The sequence below is a fragment of the Chrysochloris asiatica genome, unplaced genomic scaffold (genome assembly GCF_000296735.1).
Source record: "Chrysochloris asiatica unplaced genomic scaffold, ChrAsi1.0 scaffold00190, whole genome shotgun sequence".
In the NCBI taxonomy this organism is placed as follows: Eukaryota; Metazoa; Chordata; class Mammalia; order Afrosoricida; family Chrysochloridae; genus Chrysochloris; species Chrysochloris asiatica.
Genome location: NW_006408708.1, coordinates 6249019 through 6273879, shown reverse-complemented (window position 1 = coordinate 6273879; position 24861 = coordinate 6249019). Strand labels below are relative to the sequence as shown.

The 24861-nt window shown below is 39.1% G+C and overlaps 2 pseudogenes; both read right to left on the bottom strand.

The window, feature by feature from the left end:
* LOC102826825 overlaps positions 1–14689 on the bottom strand; it is a 99888-nt pseudogene extending 85199 nt beyond the window's left edge.
* Positions 14690–15366: 677 nt separating this feature from the next.
* On the bottom strand, positions 15367–17840 carry LOC102826443 (annotated as a pseudogene).
* Between the last annotated feature and the right edge of the window lie 7021 nt (positions 17841–24861).

Here is a 24861-nt window from a genome sequence, read left to right as displayed (position 1 = left end):
TTGGATCAACTATAAACATTCAAGGAAGCAGCAGTCAAGAAATCAGATGACGTATTGCATTCAGCAAATCTGTTGCACAAGACCTGTTTAAAGTGCTGAAGATCAAAGATGTCAGTTTGAGGACTAAGGTGAACCTAACTCAAGCCATGGTATTTTCAATAACCTCATATACATGCATAAGCTGAACAGTGAATAAGGAAGACTGTAGAAGAATTTATGCCTTTGAGTTAGGGTGTTTGAGAAGAATATTGAAAGTGCCATGGGCTGCCAAAAGAACCAATAGTTCCATTTTGGAAGAAGTGCAGCCAGAGTGATCCTTGGAAGCCAAGATGGCCAAATTTCGTCTCTCATACTTTGGAATATTGTCAGGAGGGACCAATCGCTGGATAAGGATATCATGTTTAGTAAGGTAGAAGGTCAGAGAAAAAGAGGAAGACCCCAATGAGATGGATTGGCCAAGTGGCAGCATTGATGGACTCAATCAAGTGTGGCAACTGTAGTGATGTTGGCCCAGGATCAGACAGTGTTTCACTCTGTTGTGCATAAGGTTGTTATTAGTCGGTGCAGAGTCGATCCACCTAAAAACAACAACCTAGTCACTTTTCAGCAGGCTGTTATTCAGTTTCCATGTATTTGACTTGATTTCCTTGGTCTTACTATTGTTGATTTCTAATATAATAGCATTTTGGTCTGAGAAGATGCTTTGTAGTATTTTGATATTTAAAAATTTATGGAAAACTTGTTTTGTGGCCTAAGACATGGTCTATTCTGGACAATGCACTATGTGCACTGGAAAAGAATGTGTATTGTGCTGTTGCTGGTTTGAATGCTCTGTACACATGTATGAGGTCCAGTTGGTGATTTTGTTGTTTAGTTCTGTGTCTTTGTGAAGTTTCTTTCTGGTTGTTCTATCCATTTTTGAAAGTGGTGTATCAAAATTGCCCACAATTATTGTAGATTCATCAATTTCTTTCTTCATATCTATTAGAGTTTGTTTTATATGTTTTGGAGCTCGTTCATTGGGAGCATACATATTTATTTTGGTTATGCAATCTTGTTCAATTGTCCCTTTAATCATGAGATAATGTCCATCTTTATCCATTATGTTGGTTTTTGACTTAAAGTTTATTTTATTGGAGGTTAGTATTGCCACTCCTGTTTGTTTTTATTGCAATTAGGTTGGTATCTTTTTTTCCATCCTTCAACTTCGAATCTGTTTTTGTCTCTGTGTGTAAAACGTGTCTCTTACAGACAGCATATTGAAGGATCTTGTTTTCTTATACATTTTGCCATCCTTAGCTTGTTAACTGGTGCATTTAACCCATTTACATTCAATGTAATTATCGATAGGTATGGATTAATTGCTGCCATTATGTTTGTTTTTTGTGGTGTTGCTGCTTTCTTTGTTCTGTGTGTCTTTGTTGAGTTCATGCTTTTTGTGTTCTTGTGAGTTTCCTCATAGTTTTACTGTTTCCATGTTCTTCTTGGATTTTCATTTTCTTGGTATATTGTGAAGTGTTAATTTTCTTTGATGTTACCTTACTGTACATTAACTTTTCCCTCCATTTAGTGCAATCTATTTTGTCGTGTAATCTACCTGAACTTCTCACCATGTGGGTCTCTGTTCCCATGTGTTTACCTTCTTTTACATTGTAATTGTTTTGATCATAGACCTACCTACCAGATTCTGTGAGTTTGTTTTTATAGTTTTGTTCTGTTCTCAACACTTCCTTCTCTCGATTTAGTTCTGGGAGGTGCTGCCATGCATGTCAATCTCTGGTTGTTTTCTGTTTTTGTTGGTTCTCCATTCACAGAACTCCCTTTAAGATGTTTTGTAGTGCAGTGTTGGCTTTGGAAAAATCCTTTAGCTTCTGTTTATTCTGGAATGTTTTGATTATACCTTCGTATTTGATTGATAGCTTTTCTGGATAAAGTATTCTTGGTTGACAGTTTTTTTTTTTAATTATTATTATTTTTTTTATTTCAGGGTTTTATATCTGTTTCCCCATTGCCTTCTTGCCTGCATGGTTTCTGCTGAGAGATCCAAGTTTAATCTGACTTGCTTGCCTTTGTATGTAACACTTCTTTTTTCTCTAGTTGCTTTCAGGATTCCATCCTTATCTTTGATTTTGGAGAGCTTGATTATGATATGTCTTGGTGATGTTCTTTTGGGGTCTATCTTTCCTGGGGTTTGTTGAGCTTCATGAGTGTTTATCTTTTCACTTTCAGGATGTTAGCAATCTTCTTCCAGCTGTTCTTCAACTATTTCCTCTGTGGACTCGTGTGATTCTTCTTGTTCTGAAATGCTAATAATTCTTACATTATTCCTCTTCATGTTGTCTAACATGAATCTTAGACCTTCTTAAGACTTTTTAATCTTTTTTTCTTATTGCTCTTCTGTCTTAGTAGTATTGAGAAATTTGTCTCCCAGCTCACTAATTCTTCCTTCCATCTCTTCTATTCTACTCCTTTGCCCTTTAAGTGAATTATCTATCTGATATTCTATTATTGATCCTTTGAACCTCTTTCTGTAGGTTTAGAATTGTTTCCATTGCTGTTTCTATCATATTTGATTGTTCCTGTAGCACTTTCCTGACTTCTTCCTTATTTTTCTCAACTCCATTGTGCAATGTTTTTAAACATTTTATAATCATTTTTCTGAATTCCTTCTCAGGCATTTCCAAAGCCTGCCCTCCTTCCAGAATGAACTCCAGGTCTACCTCTAGGTCATTTGTCTCAGATCTTTTATCTTGTTTCTGGACATGTGCTGATATGGTCATCTGCTTTTGCTCTTTCTACATGTTTAATATTTATCTGTGGCCTTAATACTTAATTATGTGTTTTGGTATTTTTTATACTTTCTGATTGCCTGCAGGTAGATGTGATCAGGATGTGGGCTTCCCTTTTCACTCTTCTTATTGCTTAACTCAGAGTAACTTTCACAGGTGTTGTCTACCTCCCTGGTGTATGGCAGTTGGTATATGTTCTTGCCTGGATTTTGGTGTTTTATAGAGTGTGAATGTAACTTGACTATATGGCAGCAGTTGATGTCTCTTCTTGGGGAATATATGGAAAGAAAGAAGCCCCCTAAGGTAAAAGGGAAGCATAAAACAGCAAAACAGCAACAGCAAAAAAATAAGAAAGAAAATAACAAAAAAATACCACCAAAATCCAAAAACACTAACAACAACAAAAACTAGATTGGATACTATAATCTATAATTGCATAAATGGGAGAGGAAGGAGAGAAGAAAAAAAAAAAAAATCTGTAGCCTAATATGAGTATGACTTTCATATTCTCTTTCACCTTCTTGCCTTCAAAGCCATCTGATAAATTTCGTGATGCCACTGTTGGTTGTTATGGTGTATCTCAGGATTTAATTTAATTTTCTGCCTGTTTTGTTTTTAAACTTTCTTTGCCTCTCCATACCCCTTGTTCTGGACTTTTTGCTATTAAAAAACCGTTCAGTGCCAGCTCTTGCACTGGGAGTATCTGTGCGCATGCATGGCAGAAGAATCCACCTGTGGTGGGGGTGGGCGGTGTCCACTCACTCCGTTTCCCCCTTTAAACAGTGGAGGGCCAATGAACAGATACCAAAAGAAAAAAAAAAAAAAAATCAATCAGAACAAAGCAAAACCGACAAACTCTACATTTGCTCTGAGGTTCCTGTGGTGGTATTCCATGTTGGGTCTGTTCCTCCACTTGGTCTTGCCCAAGTTGTGAGCTCTGGGCCTTGGAGCCCAGCAGATTAAAAAATACATTATTTCTTACATCTGTTACAAGCTATAAGCCTTCACTAGCTATAAGCCTTCAAACTTTTTAAATATTCCTAGATATGTGATCCAGAGTTTTGGAGTTCTGCCCTGAACCCTTTTCACCTGATATTCTGTGATATTGATGACAGCTAACTTCAATGCACCTCTACCCTATGTGCCATCAAGCCCCGCCTCCCCCCTTTCTTGTCTTCTTAACGTCTTCTTCTTGTATTCTTGATATCCATTTTGGTCTTTTCTGCTTGCTTTCTTCTTGTTTGATGTTCTTGATGTCATCCTACACGTCTTCTGGTCTTCAGTTATTAGTGACTACTGCATCAAACCTGTTGTTGAGATGATCTCTAAGCCCAAATGGGATCTGTTCTAGGTAAAATTTTGGCTATCGTGGACTTGTTTTAATTTTTTTCAGTTTCAGTCTGAACTTGCATATGAGTAATTGATTGTCTATTCTACAGTCTGCTGCTGGGCTTATATTGGCTGATGATATGGAGCTTTCCCACCATCTCTTCCCACAGATGTAGTCAATTTATTTTTTGTGTTATCAATCTGGTGAGGTCCATGTGTATAGTCATCTTTTATATTGTTTAAAAATATATTTGCAATGAAGAATTCATTTTTTCCTGAAAAATTCTCTCATCCAGCATCATTTCCACCACCAAGGCCATCTTTTCCAATCACTGATCCTTCTTTTTTGTTTCCAACCTTTGAATTTCAATCACCAGTAATTATCAATACATCTTGATTGCATATGCATTCAATTTCAGATTGAAGAAGTTGGTAGAATTCTTCAATTTCATCATCACTGGCTTTAGGGCTTGCTGTGTCAATTTGAATAATATTGGTATTAACTGATCTTCTTTTTAGGTGTTTGGATATAATCCTATCACAGCCAGCATTGTACTTCAAGACATCTTGACATGTTTGTTTTGATGATGAATGTGTTGTCATTGCCTCTTCAATTTGGTATTCTCAGCATAGTAAATCTTGTAATTGTCAGATTCAAACTGACCAATACTAGTCCATTTCAGCTCACGAATGTCTAAGATATCAATGTTTATGCGTTCCATTTCATTTTTGACAACAACTTCCTGTTTTCCTAGATTCACACTTCATACATCCCATGTTCTGATTATTAATGAATGTTTGCAGCTATGTCATCTCAATTTGAGTTTTGCACCTTTAGCAAATGAAGGGCACAAAAGCTTTACTCCATTTGCATCATCATGGTCCACTCTACTTTGAGGAGGTTGCTCTTCCCCAGTTGCATTTTGAGTGTTTTCCATCTTCCGGCACTACACCTGACAATTTTGGCATGATTCATAATGTTTCAATATTCAATATTCTGGCGCTGTATCTGACAGTGTTTCACTGCTATTCACAGGGTTTTTAGTGGCTAAACACTTGGAAGTAGTCTACCTCTACTTTCTAGTCTGCCTTAGTCTGAAAGCTCATCTGAAATCTGTCCCCCTGCTGGTATTTGGAATACCAGTGGCATGGCTTCCAGCATCATAGCAGCACATAAACCACACAGTATGACAAACTTACAGAAGATGATAGTTTCTTTGGAAAATATCATTAATATTCCATGCAAGCATGATTTTTCTAGTGATAATTCTAAAATGGCTTCAAAAGTAAACTGACAGGAAACTGTCAGAGGTTCAAGCCAGATTCTTACAAGGATGTGGAAGGAAGCATATCACTGCTGATGTCAGATGGATCTTGAAAGCAGAGAATACTAGAAAGATGTTTACCTGTGCCTTATTAGCTATGTAAAAGCTTTTTGACTGTGTGAATCATGAAAAGCTTTGGAAAATGAATATTCTGTAACACTTAATTGTGCTCATGAGGAAACTGTACATAGACCAAATGGCGGCAGTTTGAACAGAATAAGGAGACTAAATGATTTAAAATCAGGAAAGGTGTGTGCCAAGGGTTGCATTCTTTTACCATATTATTCAATCTGTATGCTGAGCAAATCAACTGAGAAGCTGCATTCTATGAAGAGGAGCATGGCATCAGGATTAGAGGAAGATTCATTAATAATCTTTGATATGCAGATGATACAATCTTTCTTGTTGAAAGTGAAGAAGAATTAAATTCCGTACTGATGAATACCAGTGACAATAGTCTTTGGTATGGATTGCATCTCAATGTAAAGAAAACAAAAATTCTCACCAGTGACCAAATAAATAATATAATAATAAATGGAGAAAAGATTGACATTGCCAAAGACTTCAATTTGTTTGGACCCATCACCAACACTCATGAATGCACAAGTCAAGAAATCAAACAACATATTGTGTGAGTAAATCTGCTGCACAAGACCTCTTTACAGTGTAAAAGCAAAGTCATCAATATGAGGATTTAGCTGTGATATTTTCAAAAGACTCATATGCATATGAAATTTGGATGATGAATAAGGAAGATCTTCGGAGAATTGATGCATTTTAGTTATGGTGTTAGAGATGAATATTAAAAATACTATGACTATTAGAAGAACAAACAAATGCTCCTTAGAAGTCAATATGGGGAAACTTTGGACATATTATCAAGAAGGGCCAGTCCCTGAAGAAGAACACCATGTGTGGTAAAGTGGAAGATCATTAAAAAAGAGGAAGAATCCCCAGTGAAATAGTTTGGCACAGTGGCAGCAGCAATGGGATTAAGTGTAATAATTATTGCTAGGATGTTTCAGGACTGGGTAGTGTTTTGCTCTGTTGTGTATAAGGTCACTATGAGTCCGAACCGACTGGATGGCACCTAAGAGCAACAACAACAACATTGCACTTTTCAGGATATCTGAGATCTCTCTTCTCTGTGGTGATAGATAGTATGGGTATAAATGTGTTCATCTTTTATAACTAAGGGAGAGAACTGTAAGACTAATGTTGACAAAGTACTTTGGGTTTCTTGGATGGAAGACTCTAGAGAAATATTCTACCATAAAATTGTTAACTAATGTCTTACAATGTAAGATTTAGTATATTTCCCCACATAAAACATTAAAGAAGTTATAATAACAAAGAGATACCCTAAGTAAGGCAATTAGTAACTCAGTTCATAAACAACTACACAGACGGTACATTAAAACAAAGAATCAAATTCTTGGTTGTTGTTCCTTTTAATTGCTTGATCAATGTTTTCAATGAATAAATTATTAAACAATATAAATAGAAATGTAGTAGTAAGTAACATTTACAAAAGTTGATTTTTTTTTTTTCCCATCAGTTAAAAGTATAACGGTTAAGATGCTTTGCCGTCATTGGATTTGAGTTTTGATCCCTACTTTTCTATTTAATAGATAACTTAAATTCTGTTAACTTCATTCCATTATCTATGGAATAAGGATGATCATACCCACCTCACTGGTAGGGTAGAAAGCATAAAGGAGAGCAAATCTGGAAAACACTTAACACTTGGCACACAACGATTAGTAATGAAAACAGAAAAATGGATACAGCTTAGAACAGTGGTAATCTTACCAGATTCCAAACCTTCTTATATAGAAAATAGTTTTATGCCCACATTAATATCATAAAAATAAATTTTATGTTTAATATAAGCCATCTAAAAGTAAAGGTGTCATTTTAATGACTAAGGTGCCCTCACCCACATCCTGGTGTTTTCAATCAGCTTCTTATGAATGTGCGAATAGAAAACAATAGAAAGGGAACAAAGAAAATGAATTCATGCATTCAAACTTTGGTGTTGGCAAAGAATATGGAATGCACATGGATTGCCAAAGAACAAACTAATCAGTCTTAGAAGAAATACTACCAGAATATTCCTTAGAAACAAGGGCTACAAGACTTTGACTCTTAACTTGAGGCATCGCATAAGGAAAGACCAGTCACAAGAAAAGACCATCTTACTTTGTCAATTGGAAGACCAATGAAGGTTACCAGTTTAAATCCACCAGCCAATCCATGGGAGAAAGATGAGGATTTCTGCTCCCATACATCTTTATAGTCATGGAAATCTCATACAGGGTTGCTATGAGTTGTTATTGTTGTTGTTGTCAGGTGCCATCGAGTCGGAACCGACTCATAGCGACCCCATGTACAGCAGGACAAAACAATGTCCGATCCTGGGCCAACCCCACCACCCTGCCACACTTGACGCCATCAATGATGCCACCTGGCTGATCCATCTCGTTGGGGGTCTTCTTTTTTTTCTCTGACCCTCCATCTTACCCAGCATGACATCCTTCTCCAGCGACTGTTCTCTCCTGACAGTATGTCCAAAGTATGAGAGACGAAGCTTAGTCATCCTGGCCTCCAAGGAGCACTCTGGCTGCACTTCTTCCAAAATAGATCTATTGGTTCTTTTGGCAGTCCATGGCACTTTCAGTATTCTCCGCCAACACCACAACTCAAAGGCATCAATTCTTCTACTATCTTCCTTATTCACTGTCCAGCTTTCGCATCCATATGAGGTTACTGAAAATGCCTATGAGTTGGACCTGACTAAATGGCTCACATTCACCATCACCAATGGAAACAAGGAAAATGTTCAACAATGAGATACATTGACACAATAGCCATAATAATGAACTCAAACATATCAATGATCATGAAGATGATGAAGGTGCAGGACACGGCAACATTTTGTTCTATGTCCATAAGGTCACCATGAGTCAGAATCATCGACTCATTGACAGTTGTTCATAAAATAACAATAATAATAATAATCATCAAGGCAGTACTTCAATAAAGGAAGAGTAAGGGAAATTGATTTATAAGGAAATCGCATGCATTTCAATATAAGCTTGAGTACAGCTACACCAGCTTTCACAATACAGCAATCAAATGCTTGTACATATAAGATCATACTTGGTGACTCTGAAATTGTGAAAAACTCTTGGCAATATCTCATATAAAGCAAAGAGTGATCTCTCATTTCTTTGGTAGCCACATTACTAGAAACTTTACATTGCCATATAAATAAAATATATGTTTTTCATTTAAACTATTCAGAAATATTCTGTGTTTATATAAAACAGAGTTAGTTTCTAACCTTAAAAAATCATCAACACATTTTCACCTGCATAAACTTTGATTAGAATGACTTCATTGTGTGGGACAGTCCCTCTTTTCACCTAAGAACAGTGTTTACCATTATTAGGCCCCATCTGTAAACGTCATAGCCTCCAATCTCTGTTGCAACAAAGAGTAAACTCACAACTTTCCCAAAATGTCTTAAAGTGTGGTGGTGCTGCCTTCTTTGGAAACTAGTGGCTTAGAGGGCCATTGGATTTTGAAAGTTTATTTTCATAGAAACTTCTTTAACAAGACAATTGTCTTGAAAAGCTAGGCTTTTAGGGGGAAAATAGTTTTAATAACCAAGCTTATTTAAAATTTCTAGATAATCCCACACCAGAATGAACAGTCTAGTCAAGTGCAGATGAAAGATGATACTTAAGACTCTGAAGTGTCTGCAGCACTTGTGCAAGGCAAATGGAACATTAGAATATTAGGAAACTCCAATGGATTCCAATCAAGATTAACCTCCAACTGGTCTTTCAGCAGTAGACACACTCGGAAAGTCCAGAGGTGGACTAGTATCAACTCAGTAGTTAAGTCCAGTGGCAGAGGATGAGTGTTATCTGGTTCTGTGGACATAGTAGCATGGACTACCTTTCTCCGTTGCTACCATATGAATGTATGAGTCACACTTCTTGCCAATAAAATCAAAGATAGTCTTTGATTTTATTGGCAAGAAGTAGAAACAAGGTCAAGGGGAAATTTTGAAAGACCAGATGTAACCTAAAGAGATGACACAGTAACTTAAAGGGAATTTTTCATTCTTGTGCCAGAGTAAATCTGAAAAGTTCTTCTCTCCCATTATGTAAAGCTTATGAAACAGATAATATCTGCTATAGTTCTGATATGGCACTGTAGGTTAAGCACTAAGCTGCTAACCACAAGGTTGACCATTCAAACCCACCAACCGCTCCTTAGAAACCCTATACAGGGTTGCTAAAAGTTGGGACTGACTTGAAGGCACCACCAACACTAACAACAGGAAGAAGTAGAAACCTATATATTTGTCATATATTACCATAGTATGAATAAATCGCAGTTCAAGCTCACCAGCTGCTCCTTGGAAACCCTATACGGGGTCGTTGTGGGTCGGAACCAGCTTGATGGCACTTCACAACAATAGTATGAATAAAGGAGCTCTGGTAGCATAGTGGTTACAAATCAGGTTGCCAAACTTAAGGTAAGCAGTGCGAAACTACCAGCTGTTTTGCGGAGGAAAGATGAGGCTTTCTGCTCCCGTAAAGATTTAAAGCCTTGGAAACCCTGGACAGGGTCACTGTGAGTCGGAACCGACTCAACAGCACATAACCAACCAGCCATAGTATGAATAAATCTATAGCAAAAGGAGCTTGGTAGCATAGTAGGTTATAAGCTGGGCTGTTAAACACAAGGTCAGTAGTTTGAATCTTTGTTTTGCTTCATGAGAGAAAGATGAGGTTTTCTGCTACTATAATGACTTCCAGTCTTGGAAACTCTGTACAGTGTTGCTATGAATTGGAACTGACTTAAGAGCACACAACCACCAACACCACCGTTATTAACCAAGCGTTTACCTCAGTCTCCAGACATACACAATAGTAGTGATGTTTTGATTAGAGATAGTTTTGGAATCATATATCACAGTTAACTTTGCTTGCAATGTCAGACCTAACTTATTTTTGAGCTCAGTATTTACTTTATTAACAAACACAAGTAGCTCAATAATTTCCATTGAAAAATTAAGAGACCATGGAATTTTTGTAGCAAAACATTGTGTCATTTCTTAAATTCAATTTTTTGGCAGTTGAACCTGAATCTTGTCCAAAAATGTAATTTTTTTCACCTTTTGGTATGAGCATTAAAAACAAACATACAAACAAAAACAAGAAACAAACAGAAAACCAAACCAGTTGCTATTGAATGAATTCTGATTAGCATTTGGTAGTTTGGTATTATTTATATGGGATTTTTTTAAAAAAGTATTCTCTAATCAATTTCATAATTTTACCTCACTTTCCTTTTAAAGAGAAAATTCCTGTGATTTATGTATCTATTGAACAGTAGGTTACATGTTGGGATGCTAATCATTCCTCAGGAAAAAGATGAGGTTTTCTGCTCCCATAAAGATTTACGGCCTCAGAAATACCTCATCAGGTCTCTATAAGTCAGAATCAACTCTATGAGACTGTGTTTTTATTTAAAAACATATTAATGTAAGGAGACCTGGTAGTACAGTGGGTTAGTCATTGGTGTGCTAACCAAAATGGTAACAGTTCAAACCCACCAGTTGTTCCACAGGACAAGCATGATACATTCTGCTTCTGTAAAGATTATCACCTTGAAAACCCTATGGAGCAGTTCAACTTTGTCCTATAGGGTTACTGTTGTTGTTAAGTGTTGTCTAGTCGGTTCCAACCCATAGCAACCCTGCATAGGGTTTCTGAGGAGTGACTGGTGAGCTTGAACTGATGACTTTGCAGTTCAAATGGCTTTGGTGCATTAACTCACAGTGCCACATCACAGGACTCCTGGAGTCAGTTAATGTGCTACAAACCACAAGGTTGGAAATTCAAGTCCAGTCAGATGCATCTCAGAAGAAAGGCCTTGTTATTCTGCTTCCAAAAAGTAGCGATTGGAAATACTATGGAACATTGTTCTGTGACAGGCATGAGGTTGCCATGAGCCAGAATCAACTTGAGGGAAATTGGTTTTAATGTTCATGTGTCAGGAAGCACTAAAAATTTAGAGGTAGAAGTTTTAAAGAAAGTAGAAAAACACTGCAGCCCAAACAAAACAAAACTCAAGCACAAATGTCTGTGTGCACACAGTTTTCATCTGTGTTCTACATGCCCAGATAAATCACAGCCCTGGACATAAACTGTGAAGAAAACTCATTCCACAGATGGCAACGGGCCTTAAAGCATTCCTTACTGATTCCCTCTTCAGGAGATATCTCAGAAGCAGCACAAGTAAATCAGGCAGAATTTTCCCAGTAAATGAGTCTGTATGTCACCATGGACTGAGCTGATCTTCTACAGTTATAAATAGATGTGTAGTGGGTCCGGGAAGGGTATGGAGACACCAGAAAATATGGTAGTTCTAGTAGGGTGGGAGACTCAGGTCAGGAGGTGGGGGCAGGAATAGAAACAAGTGCAATTGATGCCAGAACTTAGAGTTCTGTTATTAATAGTGTTTTGTTCTCAGAAGGGATTGACTGGGTGATTCTTTGACTCTGGGTGATTTTTTTTTCTTCCTCTTCTTACTATATCATTTGATTTCTGCTGGCTCATGCCCTCTTTGCCACTTCCTAGCAAGCCTGGGGAATGATTTTCAATTGATTCCCCTTGTGGGCATCTTTTTCCAGGGGACTGTGTCACATAATTGATTTCCCACCTTACTGGGGAGTTTTTTTTGTTTGTTGGTTTGGTTTTTGGATTTTTATCTAAATAAGGACTTGTTTACATGACTTTTTTAAAGCCACCCAAAATAATCAAGTTATGTAAAAGAGACAGAGAGAAGAAAAGAAAAGCCTATACACAAAGGGACTTCAAAAATTCATGGAAACGTTCCATTAGCTTTAAAAAGCCTTTTTAAAAAGTTTTTATTGTGAGTTATGTGATAGTTTACATGGGAGAACACCAGCTTTACATTCATCCTGCTGTAATTCATTTCATTGCAATGATTACAATCCCCTCTATGTATCATCAAACAACCAGAGGATACACCCAGCAAGTCTGCACCCTGGGCCATCAGCACACAGCCCCTCTCCCTTCCTGAGTGCAGAGTACCCAGCTGCTCCATCTCTCCACATCATTATCTCTGCCTCCATTTCTGGTATCACTGCTTCTCTGGTTAGGGTCCCAGGGACCTCCACTCCTGAAATGCAAAATCAATCACTCCCCTCCTTTTGTTACAAAACATCTACCTTTACATTTCCAAGCCTCACAGTCAGTCCTGGTAGCAATTATTCACTATTGCATCACAAGAGTCTTATCCTCATTTCCGTTCATTAGCCCCATCCCAAAAGATTGGAAACCATTCAGTGGAGATTCTACCTTCTCCTGCCCCATCTGGAACTAGGCTCCCTCTTGAAAGCTTGTAAGCCATTCACTTCTTGCCTTTGTAGCCCCCCATTTTGGGTAGCCAATGTCTAAGTTGCCCATCCCTGTCAACCCTGTGTACCGAGGGGGTGGGAATGATCCTCGCTGTAAAGATTAGTTCCCTCTTTTGAGCAATTACATCCATAAGTATAACTCAAGTTCATCAAATTGCATCAGATTACTCTTTTTTTCCCCTCCTCTTCTTTCTTCTTCTAGTTGAGTTCTGATCATCCAAACATTGAAGTCAGGTCAAGTGGGTACTATCTGCAAGTGTGGGTGTTCTTGTGCATCTCCCCTCACTTCATATCAACTGGATGTTTCACTCTCCGCTCTATGAGTCCATGTCACAGTCTCTGGGCCCATGAGTCCCCAGGCCTTGCCATACTGGTGGCCAACCAGGTCTCAACCCCCGTTCACAGAAGTGTATTGAATGAGATCAGACTTAGCTCACAACCTCACTGCTGTTTTTCCCTCACTTCAGTGACCAACGTGGTCAATAGTCAGACTACATGCCTACTCGTGCTTTGAGTCTTAGTCTTGGAAGGGGTGGGGGGACCTACCATTTCCTGGTGATCAGAAAACACACACACACACATATTTCCCTCTCCCTTTTAGGGTGACTTCTTTTTCTAAATATTTTACAATAATGGTCTTATGCAGCATTTCTACTTTTGTGACTAATTTCACTCAGCATAATGTCCTCAAGGTTCATCCATGTTAACTGGTGGTATGCAGCTTCCTTGTTATTATTCAAGGTAGCATAATATTCCACTGTGTGTATGTACCACAATTTGTTTATTCATTCTTCAGTTGATGGGCACTTAGGCTGTCTCCATCTTTTTGCTATTATAAATACTGCTGCTATGAACATTGGTGTGCATATGGCTCATATTTCTTGTGGATTATAAGGTATTTCTATTTCCAACCTTATGATGAACTGCCATATTGCTTTCCAGAGTGGTTGGACATTTTGCAGTCCCACCAGCAATGCAGGAGCATCCCAGTCTCTCTGCATCCTCACCAACATTTATTGTCCTCTACTTTTTTGATCTTTGCTGTTATTGCTGGTTTGAGATAATATCTCATTATTGTTTTGAATGCATCTCTCTGGCTAATGCGTCAGACTGCAAAGTCGTTTGAACTGCTAAGTCAGTGGTTCAAGCTCACCAGCTGCTCCTTGGAAACCCTACACAGGTCTCTCATACTCGGTCGGAATCGAATTGACAGCATTTAACAGCAACAAAAACAATGGCTAATGATTATTAGCATTTTTCCATGTGTTTGTTGGCTGCCCGAATCTTCTCTTTGGTGAAGTGTCTGTTCATGTCCTGTGCCCATTTTTAAATTGGGTTATTTGTCTTTTTCTTGTAGAGGTGTTTTAGTTTCTTATGTATCTTAGATATTAGTCCCTTGTCTAATGTGTTGTTGCAAAAATAGCTTTCCCATTTGTGGGCTCTCTTTTTCCTCTTACGTTGAAATATTTTGATGCACTTAAGTTTTTAATTTTTAGTATGTCCCAGTTGTTTATTTTGTCTACTTTTGTTTATGCTATTTTCAAAATGTTTGGTAATCTGTGTACACCTTGTATTAGAGACCTCATACACTTCATACTTCTGTTCCCCAGGCTGGATGTTCTCAGCATTGTGAATTGTGTCTTCCTTTGAGTCCCAAGTCTCATCTGCTTCCTCAGGCCATAGGGGCACATTGCTGCCTTCATTCTCTGGGCCTGTATTGTTGTCTACTGGAGGCTGATTTTCAACCTCTGGTATTCTAGGGTTCACCTTCTTGAAGGCATCTAGACGGTTTCCCACAACTTCCTTCTTATTTAGCTCCTTAATTTTCCTTCTTTTCTTTGGCACAGACACTGCCACTTGGGTGGCTGCTACTGCCTCCAAATTCTGGGACAGGTGGGTTGGAGCAGAAGTACTCTCTTGAGGGTGCAGTTCCTCTCCTCCCTTCTCCACCAGCTTCTCCTTCCTCCTCCTCCTTGGCAGGGGAAGCAGCTGAAGACGCCATGGCTAGAGTGGCAGTGAGGGTGGTGGGCGGAGTCCCTGGTGCCATAGTCTCATGGACCTCCTCCTTTGGCTCGCTGACTAGGCTTATATCCACAGCTGGTGGTGAGGGGGCTCCATTGAGCAGTTCCTCAGGTTGGGCAGTTGGAGCAATGGACACAAGGGATTCAGAAGGGCAATCCGGAGACGAGAGAGAAGCACGCTCTGGGCTCGGTTCACTTCTGGTTCCCGATGCTCAGATGGAAGCACACCGTTTGGCTCATGAAGAGATGTGAGGTGGAGGAGAACCTGGAGAAGGCTGGAAGGAAACTCTGATGCTGGAACTTGCTTGTTATGTGTCATTTCTACCTCCAGTATGGGTTCAGAGAGGGCAGTGGGTTCCCGTGAGACACAACATGGCTCCCCAGTTTCAGGGGCATGGGGGTTGATTCTTCTACAGACATCTGTATCATCCCCATTGTCATAGTGTCCCCAGTAATAGAAAGGACTTCAAGATTAGGGTCCAAGATTGGAGGTGGTGACGGGGTTGGAGAAGGTGATGAAGACTGGGATTCTGAAGGGCTGTGCTCTGGACCAGGCAGTCCTGGTCGACCCCCAATGATTGCTCCCTGCGATCTGTCATCTGGGCGGACGATGGCAACCTGATGTGTCTCCCCATTAGCTTGAGGCTGCAGGCTGCCTCTAATCTGGGAGTAGAGGCAGTGCAGGTCCAAGACATGGTCTCCTCTGTGATATCCTTCCCTCCTTGATTTGGATCTTGAATTCGGATTGTCTTACGTTTCTGGTAGCTGGTTCATCAAAACTGGGGTGGGGCCCACACCAACGAGAAACTGCTGCACGCCTTGGCCTGGGTAATAGGCACCAGCGTAGGTCTCAAACTCCGTAGGGCTTGCACAGGGATAAAAGCTGGGGGCTCTTGGCTGCACAGGGTACTGCTGAGGCGAGACAACATATGTGGAACGCACCTGTCCAGAGATGTAATAGGCCTCCTGAGAGGGTGGGTAGGAGATCTGGGAAGGGATCATCATTACTTGGGATCCAACAAGGTAGATCTGGGCACTTGGGCCAGGGCTGGCGGGGGCTGCACTCTGGAGGTTGCACTGCTGGGGGCTGGGCCCGGCTAGGATAGAGGCGCTGGCTGGGCTGAGGAGGCGTGTTCATTTGTGTCGCTTGTGGCGTATTGAACACCACCGGTGAGGGGCTGTCTGTCCCGGGGGAAACGCTGGCTGTAGGATCCGAGGGGACAGGGCTGGCAGGGGGCCTGTGGGCTGTGGAGCTTTGTTCATTTCATTTGGTGACACATCAGTCACCCTCGATTAAGACTAAGTCCACGGTGCAGCCTACAGGTTCTAGGCATCCGAGGGCCTTCAGTCTCCTTCAGTCCTTGCGGTTGAGCTCCACACAGCCTCATAGGCGTAGTCCACAACCATTTCCGGCTCCCAGCACAGATCCCGCTCGGCGGCCACCCTCCATTAGCTTTTAATTCCATTTTTCCATGAATTTTTTTTGAAGCTCCCTCAATATACACATGCATATATAGTAGAGTCCTGGTGTGACACTGTAGGGTAAGCACTGGACTGCTAACGGCAAGATCAGTGGTTCAAACCTATCAGCTGCTCCTTGGAAACCCTATACTGGGTCACTATGGGTTGAAACCTAGTTGATGGCACTTATGTGAAAGCTGGGCAGTAAATAGGGAAGACCATAGGTTAATGCGCCAGACTGCAAAGCCATTTGAACTGTAAGGTCGGCAGTTCAAGCTCACCAGCTGCTCCTTGGAAACCCTATACAGGGTTGCTATGGGTCAGAACTGACTCAACGGCACTTAACAACAACATAGAAGAATTGATGCTTTTGAGTTATGGTGTTGGAGGAAAATATTGAAAGTGCCGTTGGCTGCTAATAGAACCAACAGATCTGTGTTGGAAGAAGTGCAGCCAGAGTGCTCCTAGGAGGCCAGGATGGCCAAACTTCGTCTCTCATCCTTTGGACATATTGTCAGGAGGGAGCAGTCACTGGAGAAGGATTATCATGTTTGGTAAGGTGGAGGGTCAGAGAAAAAGAGGAAAATCCCAGCAAGATGGATTGGCAAAATGGCAGCATCAATGGGCTAAAGTGTGGCAACAATTGTGAGGTTAGGCCAGCGCCGGGCAGTGTTTCATCCTGTTGTGAATAAGGTTTCTATGAGTCGGTATCGACACGATGGCACCCAACAACAACAATAATAGCACCAAATATATATTTATATATCAATCATGTTGATCTATAACAACATAAAACCTAGAAGAAAATGTAACAAAAAGTTTATATAAATCTACTTCTATGTGTTGAGATAACAAGTAATTTTAATTTTCATAATTATAATTTCTTCCACTTTCAAAATTTTCTGTGATGAACATATATAAATTATATAATTGGAAAAACTGTATTTAACATTCCATCCATTTTTGTGTTGCTTTGTATTAGCTAGTATTGAAATGTTTCTAAAATGACAATAAGTATGCACTGATGGTGAGTATAGTACAGAAGTGGAAAAAAACAGTATTTTCAACAGGAATGGATTTATATTTTTATCTTAGATTTAAAGAATTTTATTTAAGTTGTCTTGGATTTGTCCCCTAAAGGCAGTATTATAAGGTGTAATGAACATTGTGTTTTGATAACCCAGAATGTATTTTGCATCTCTAATGTCACTTAGATATCTTTTGATAAATGATCACTTGCCTAGTCTAGTTTAATGGTGATCAGAGGTTAAGTATTCAGCTATGTAGAATACCCCTTAATTTTGAACTTTATATAGGGGAACAAAGAGACTGAACAATAAATAGATCTCCACCAGATCAAACAGGCAGTACCTGTTTCCTGGGCTTGTTCAATGCCTATTCCCAAGTCCAATTCTCCAGTCTTCTGTGTGAGGCCCCAAGATCCAGCCATGCAAATTCCCCTTTACTTAAATTAATCAGAATCAACTTCTTTTGCTTGTAACCAAAAGGCCTGCTTATGATAGAATTATTTTACAGCTGGACTCAGGCAGCTCTCTGCTTATCCCTGGGGACACCTGAATGTCTCTGTCTGGCTTTGACCAATTAAGGTCAATGGGTTAACTAAGCAACTAACTAACTATGACGCACTATTTAAAGTGTGAAACAATGCTGGTGAAAACCAGGTGCAGTTTCTTTGCTAATGCCTTTCATCTGGCATAGCCAGTGAGCCTGATTCGATTATGTGACCAGAAGGAGCTACAATACCCTACTAGGAACATGGAAGTCTTGCAAAATCAATATTCATAGCACTAATTTTGGTGGTTTGATCAGGAAATCCAGTGTGCCCCTGTGCCAGTCAGAAGGATCTGGAAAAGATCTCTTAGACTCCCAAAGCTTGCCTGAACTCTTTTGCTTGCTGCACAGGGTCTTTTGCCTTTATTTAAGCTTTATGTGAGTGTGCTTGAACAGCCAACCATGAGATTAGTAGTACAGTGCTTATCCTACAGCGCCTTACCAACCCTCTCTTGGTTGGTAGGTAGTCGTACCGAATAAGGGAAATATGTAGTAATTTCTTCATGATTGTGTGAAAAGATATGGCACAGTCTAGGCAATGTTTCATAGGCTACTTGAAGATCAGACTGCAATCAGGAGAATCTTTTTACCATCTTCTGAATATGATTTAAAAAACAAAACAACAACAACAACAAGAAAACCCTTCATGCTTACGTCAGAGCCACTACTTAATGGTAGAATTAATGAGCCTGTATGAGCAATTCTCCTTGGGCATTTCTCTTACATATAATTTCATCCTTTTTGTTGCATCCTTTCCACCTGCCTCATCTGTTCTCTTGTGATTGCCTGTTATTGTTGTTAAATGCAGAAGAGTCAAGTCTGACTCATAGTGACCTTGTTTAGGGTTTCTGAGGAGCTGATAGTGGGTTTGAACCACTGCCTTTTGTGGTTAGCTTTCAAGTGCTTATCTTATGGTGCTACAACTAATATATTTTAGGGAGATCCAGTGAACTCTGGATTCCAAAACTGCTATTTATCTGTTGCAGTCAAGCTATAGAATTTTCTGGTTCACAGAGAATTCACGGCAGGATTCACAATCTCCATGGCTTGTAACCTTGTAGTATCACTTGTAACATTGTCCTATCAAGGTTATGTTTACTTTTTTTTTTTTCCTATCTATTGACTGTGAACATCTGTTTTGATGTTCAGTCACTTATCTTTGCACAGCCAACAGCATCGAGCAAGTTATTTTGTGCATGGTAGATGCTCAATAAGCTTTTACAGAATATACTTGATGGTCAAGCTTCCACAAATTCAAAAATGGCTGTTTTTCATTCTGCTCCAATGTCATAATTTTGAAAGTTAAAAAGCTCACTAAAATAAATGAATGCAAGAAAAGAATTTATAAATGCAGCTTCTAAACTTTGGAATAGAATGAAAATTTCATTTAATATATACAGAATTTTAGATGACCTGCATCATATGAGACTATGATGCCCAAGAATTAGCATTCTTGCTGATGGTCATGAAAGGTCTAAGATTCTAATAACCTTTTAATTAATGAAGGAGACCTTTATTCTGTCCAGTGTAATTTTGTTGTGTTTTATTGACTTTCTGTAGAGTAAGGCAGTACAGTCAGTAGTTAGAAGCACAGATTCTGGAGACCGACTGCTAGGAATTAAATCCATGGAGGTTCAAGTTCACAGATGCTTCTTGGAAACCCTATACAGGGTCCCTATGATTCTGCTCCCATAAAGATTTACAGCCTTGGAAACCTGTACAGGGTCACTATGAATCAGAACCAACTCCACAGCACATAACTACCACATGAGTCAGAACCAACTTGATGACACTTAACAGCAACAACAACACCATAATTATTAGCCATGTAAAACTTGGACAAGTCACTTTGTTCTGACTTTATTTTCCTATCTGTAAAGTGGGGATAATACAAGTACTTGCTCTTGGGGAAGTTTTGCGTGTTTTGTGGCATAGTGTTGTAGGATAAGCACTGGACCACAGAATTGGTTTCAAACCCTCTAGCTGCTCCTTGGAAACCCTATACAAGGTGGCTATGAATTGGAACCAACTTGACAGCACTTAACAACTAAAGCAACAGGATAAGCACTGGACTGCTAAGCTCAGGGTTGGCAGTTTAGACCCACCAACTATTTCTTTCTCTCATTCACACACACAACCATGTAATTACTCAATGTTGTTGTTGCTGTTAAATGCTATCGAGTAGGTTCTGATGCATAACAACTCTGTATAGTGGTTCTGAGAAGTGACCAACTTTGTGGTTAGCAGTCCAGCGCTTATCCTAGAGTATACCATGCAATAAACTCAATAAATTAATATCTAAGACTTATCAGCCAGGAGTTTATAGTATAATCAGAAGACTGTTATAAATCTGGTACCATTTGTTCATTGAGTTATCCTCATGTATTCTTTCCTTTCAGGTCTTCCTGTGTGTGCACATGCTGAAGTAGGGAACACTGTCCTATATACTAAATTCTTCAAAAGAATAGAGAAGGTTCCCCACCAACCCATTCTCTCACGTTGGTCATGCATCTTTTCATTTTCAAGGGAATGATAACAAATTGTCTAAATGTGGCATAGGACGGGGCAATGTTTGATTCTATTATAAATATAGTCGCCCGGAGTCACAGCTGACTGAAGAAAACTAATAACAACAAATCAACCAAGGAGAAAAATCATCTTGCATGAAAACGTCTTTCTGATAAAGATGAGTGAGTCCCATTATATGAAAAGGATAAGGGTTAACCAGCAGTAACCCAAGTCTCCTTACCCTACACTAGTCTCTAAGGGGAACCCGTTTCAATTTGTAAAGCAAACTCACAACTCTTTGATGATAACATTTCTTCAGACATATATAAAGCAAATGGCCCAAACAAGTCTTGTAACTCCCTTTAATCAAATGATTGTTGTTGCTAAGTGCTGTGGAGTGGGTTTCAACTCACAGTGACCCTGCATAGGGTTTCTGAAGAGCAGCTGATGGGTGTGAACTGCTGACCGTGTGGTTCTCAGTACAGCGATGATCCTACAGTGCCACAGCAGGAGTCCCAATGAAATAGTTTGGTTATATGAAAACTTAGGTCTAATTGAGATCATTTATTTATATAAAACCAAATATTTAACTTTGTTGTTGTTAACTGTCATCAAGTAGGTTCTGATTCATAGTCACCCTGTATAGGGTTTCCAAGGGTAACTGGTGAGTTCGAATCGCTGACCTTATGGTTCAAACCAACCTTGTAGTTCAGTGCTTTATCCCACAGCACCACAAATTCCTTAATAGTATGTTTTTGCTTTGATTTATTCTTTTCTTCCTGATTATATGTCAGCCAATGTATATGAACACCTGTGAATACACACATAGACATGCAAACGTTCCCTTATCCAACTGACTTGGGCATCCCACCCTTTCTCTGGTTCAATGTCTTCAGCGTTGGGTGAGGGGAATTATGTGTAAGAAGACTTGTAGAAGTAATGCCTGGAGAAGAAGTGGAACCACCCCAGGGCTCAGAGGTGGGAAAGGTCTAGGATCTTCCTTTCAAAGGACTCACAGGTTCTGGCATGCTGGCAGCCTAAGCGATGGGAGGAAACCATGACTTTAGGGGATGGAATCACTGACAGTTTAAGAGATTCCCAGTGATAAAATCCACCTTTGAACACACACAAATACACAAACCTATGAGAATTTGCAGTATTATTTTTTAAAAGATAAACAAAGCACAATCCTGAGGTCAATTTGTGATTCTGGGATGAGAAGCTGGCACGAGGGTTCATAGTAATCTGGAGTTTAGAGATATCCCTTCAATAATGGAAGTCGTCTTTAGTGAAATATGTTTACCTTCTTGCCTTAGAGTTTATTTCCTTCAACTTGAAATTTCACATTTTGATTTGTTAATGCCTCAGATTGACCACTAGGTGGCAACGTTGTCCTTTATGGTGCAACTTTGACTACAATAAACGAATGCGATGGATTTATTTTTCCAACACCCCAAAATTAAAAACAAAACAAAAACAAAAACAAAAAACAGAAAAAGCAAGGCTAGTAATTTAAACGCATCAGTCTGTGACATAGAAACAACATAGAACATACTCAATTACGAATTTGCCATTCATTTACTGAAAAAGTTTACTAAACAATATTCTATTTTTATACATCCTTGGAATAGACTTTTGTTTCTGGTATTTGTAAGGAAGAATGTGACTTCAGTTCTGCAGGTTTTAGGGATTACTGGGAATCCGGGGAGTGCCGGGGATTGTTGGATGATTTTTACCCAAACCATTTAACACTCCTCCTGATTTTTTAACAGTGGTTCCCAAACCCAGAGACATAAAATTAAATAAATGCAAAAAAAAAAAAAAAAAAAAAAAAAAAGATCAGGGCAGTGATCTCTCTGCAGAGATTCTGATTTTGTAGATTTAGAGTGGTGCTTTGGTATCTGGTTTTTTAAACACTCCTCTTTTCTGATTACTGCGATGAATGCAACAGAACCCTCAATATGAAGTTAGTTTTAATTCAATTTAATGCAAAGTGTCTTTTATACTTTTTTTTTTAAGAGAAAATTTTCAATGAAAATACTCAGTAGAGATAGTACAATCTCTAGACACTGACATATTCATTTATTCTATGTGTTTCAAGCAAAGATGATCAGACTTGTGTATGGGCTGTAACTGGTGATACGATGATGAGAAAGAGAGTCAGTGCTGTCTCCAGTCCAGAGGAATCTCAAACTGCGGACTGTGGGGCTTATACATAAATAGTCTCAGGTATTCAAGAATGATGTCCCTCTACTGTTATTCTATTAAAAATTAGGTTATGTACCTTTAAAAATCATGAATGACCACTTTTGAAGATTTTGAGAGCTCTGTTAGCTACAGATTTATGAAGGATACAATTTCTCTGTCATCTTCATTTTCTCTTCTCTCTTTCCTTTTGTCTCTTCTTGTTTCTACCTTTTCTCTTTATATGCATGTGTGTCTCATTGTCTCTCTCTGATTCTCTCATCCTTCTTTTCTGTCTCATTTTCTCTGATTGTCTTTCTCTCTCTCTGTCATTATTTTCTTTGGGTTGTTATTTGATAACTGATTTAAAACAACTTAACACCGTTGAGCTATTATTTTACCTTGGTGAATTTGAATCTATGAATTTACTTCTTTACCTGATACTTTTTCTTTTCTGGGATTAAAAATACCATGAAGATTTCCATTAGAAAATAACATCATCATTTTCTGGGGTTAATGCATGGCCTTAAATAAAGGCCTTTGTAATGACAGACTAACATGAATAGTTCTTTCTGAATAGGTTTACAAATAAGCCACAGACACCTTCAAAATACTACCGAGCAATTTTATATTCATAACTAAAGAGCACCACGATACAATAATGTGATCCTCCAGTTTAAAAAATATATAATGTGCTGCCTACAAAACTATACTTACACGAATTGTTTTCTGCTACCAGAAGGTAAAAAATTGAGAAACTTACTGCTTTGTTACATCCAAGTCTCTAGTTTTCTTTCCCTAGTTCTTAAAGAAATCCTTCAATTTGACAAGAAGCTTCCTAAAAGTTTTCTAGCTCGTTAAAAAAGAAAGAAAGAATTTAATTAAAAAAAAAAAAAATACAGCAAAGCACAATCAGAAGTGGGATCTGCCTGGACTCCATAGCCTGACACACACTAGATGTCTGCTGGGTTTGCATGCCATTCTGGATGTCCACACTTAATCACTACCTTGCATTCCAGGCATGGTACTGGGAAGCAGAGCGTTCTGTTCAGAAGTTTTCATTTAGAGGTAGAATTCTCTGAACTTGCACGGAAAGCGAGACGGCTCCCCCTGAGTGCGCCAGCAGAGGGACCTGAAGCGCCACTCATTTGCCAAGGGCCAGGGGCAGCAGGAATCAGTGTGTCCAAATAGACACTGATTTTCTTAGAATTGTATTCCCAGTTTCTCTCCTTTAAAAAATGCAAGGGAATTATCTGCAGGAAAATATTCAGATTTAGATCAAAAACAGAAACAACTAAGCAGTGCTCTCTAGTGAGAGAGCTAAGCCATCCTTCTTCCATCCTGAAAAATTGTCAGTGATTTTGATTAGCAGGAATCACTGACACCACAAATCAACCTCGTTTTAATTTTTAAAAGACACTCGAGGTATGTTCCAGAGCACCTTGTGCCTGTGCAAACTAAAACATTAAAATAAAATGAAAATTTTAAAACGCTTTAAATCAAAAAAGAGCAGGGGGTTGAGGGACTTTACATTTAGAAGATGCCAGACAGATCTTCAATCCTAGAAAATCCTGTCCTGATTTCTGAATGTTTATCTGTCTGCAAAGCTGGCCCACAGAGTAACTTCTGTCTTCAAAAGGCAATCCTGGCACCTAGAAGATGGGACTGACAGTGAGTATTACCCTGACTTGTTTAATGAGCAGCGTTATTCAACCACGTAGCGAACACTGGGGAGTTTTCTCCCAAGGACAAGTTTTGGTGTTTACATTTTGTTATGCTGCATGATTCCACTGTCCCTTATTTTGACAAGTTCTCAAAAAGTTTGGGAAGAGCCTGGGCAATATGTTGTTGCTGGGTTTGTTTGTTTGTTTGTTTGTTTTTTACTAAAAAAAAGAAAAAGAAAAAGAAAACCATGGTTGCTAACAAAGAAATGATGCCTATCCGTATTAGCCTCTAATGGAACACTGGCATTACCACTTAAGTGAGAGTACTTGGCATCAAGCTATCATTAGAGATACTTGAGGTCTCTATATCACTGACGAGTGGGAACCATGATAGATGTGTTTATTCTTTTGAAGCATTAGGGTACTCTACACTAAGTAAAGGCTACCCACTAAATGGTAGGAAAATTGCCGATTCTTAGGACTGGAAGGAATTGACCTCAAGAAATCTTTAACTGCATGCCACACTTTCTTGAAGTAGGTCTA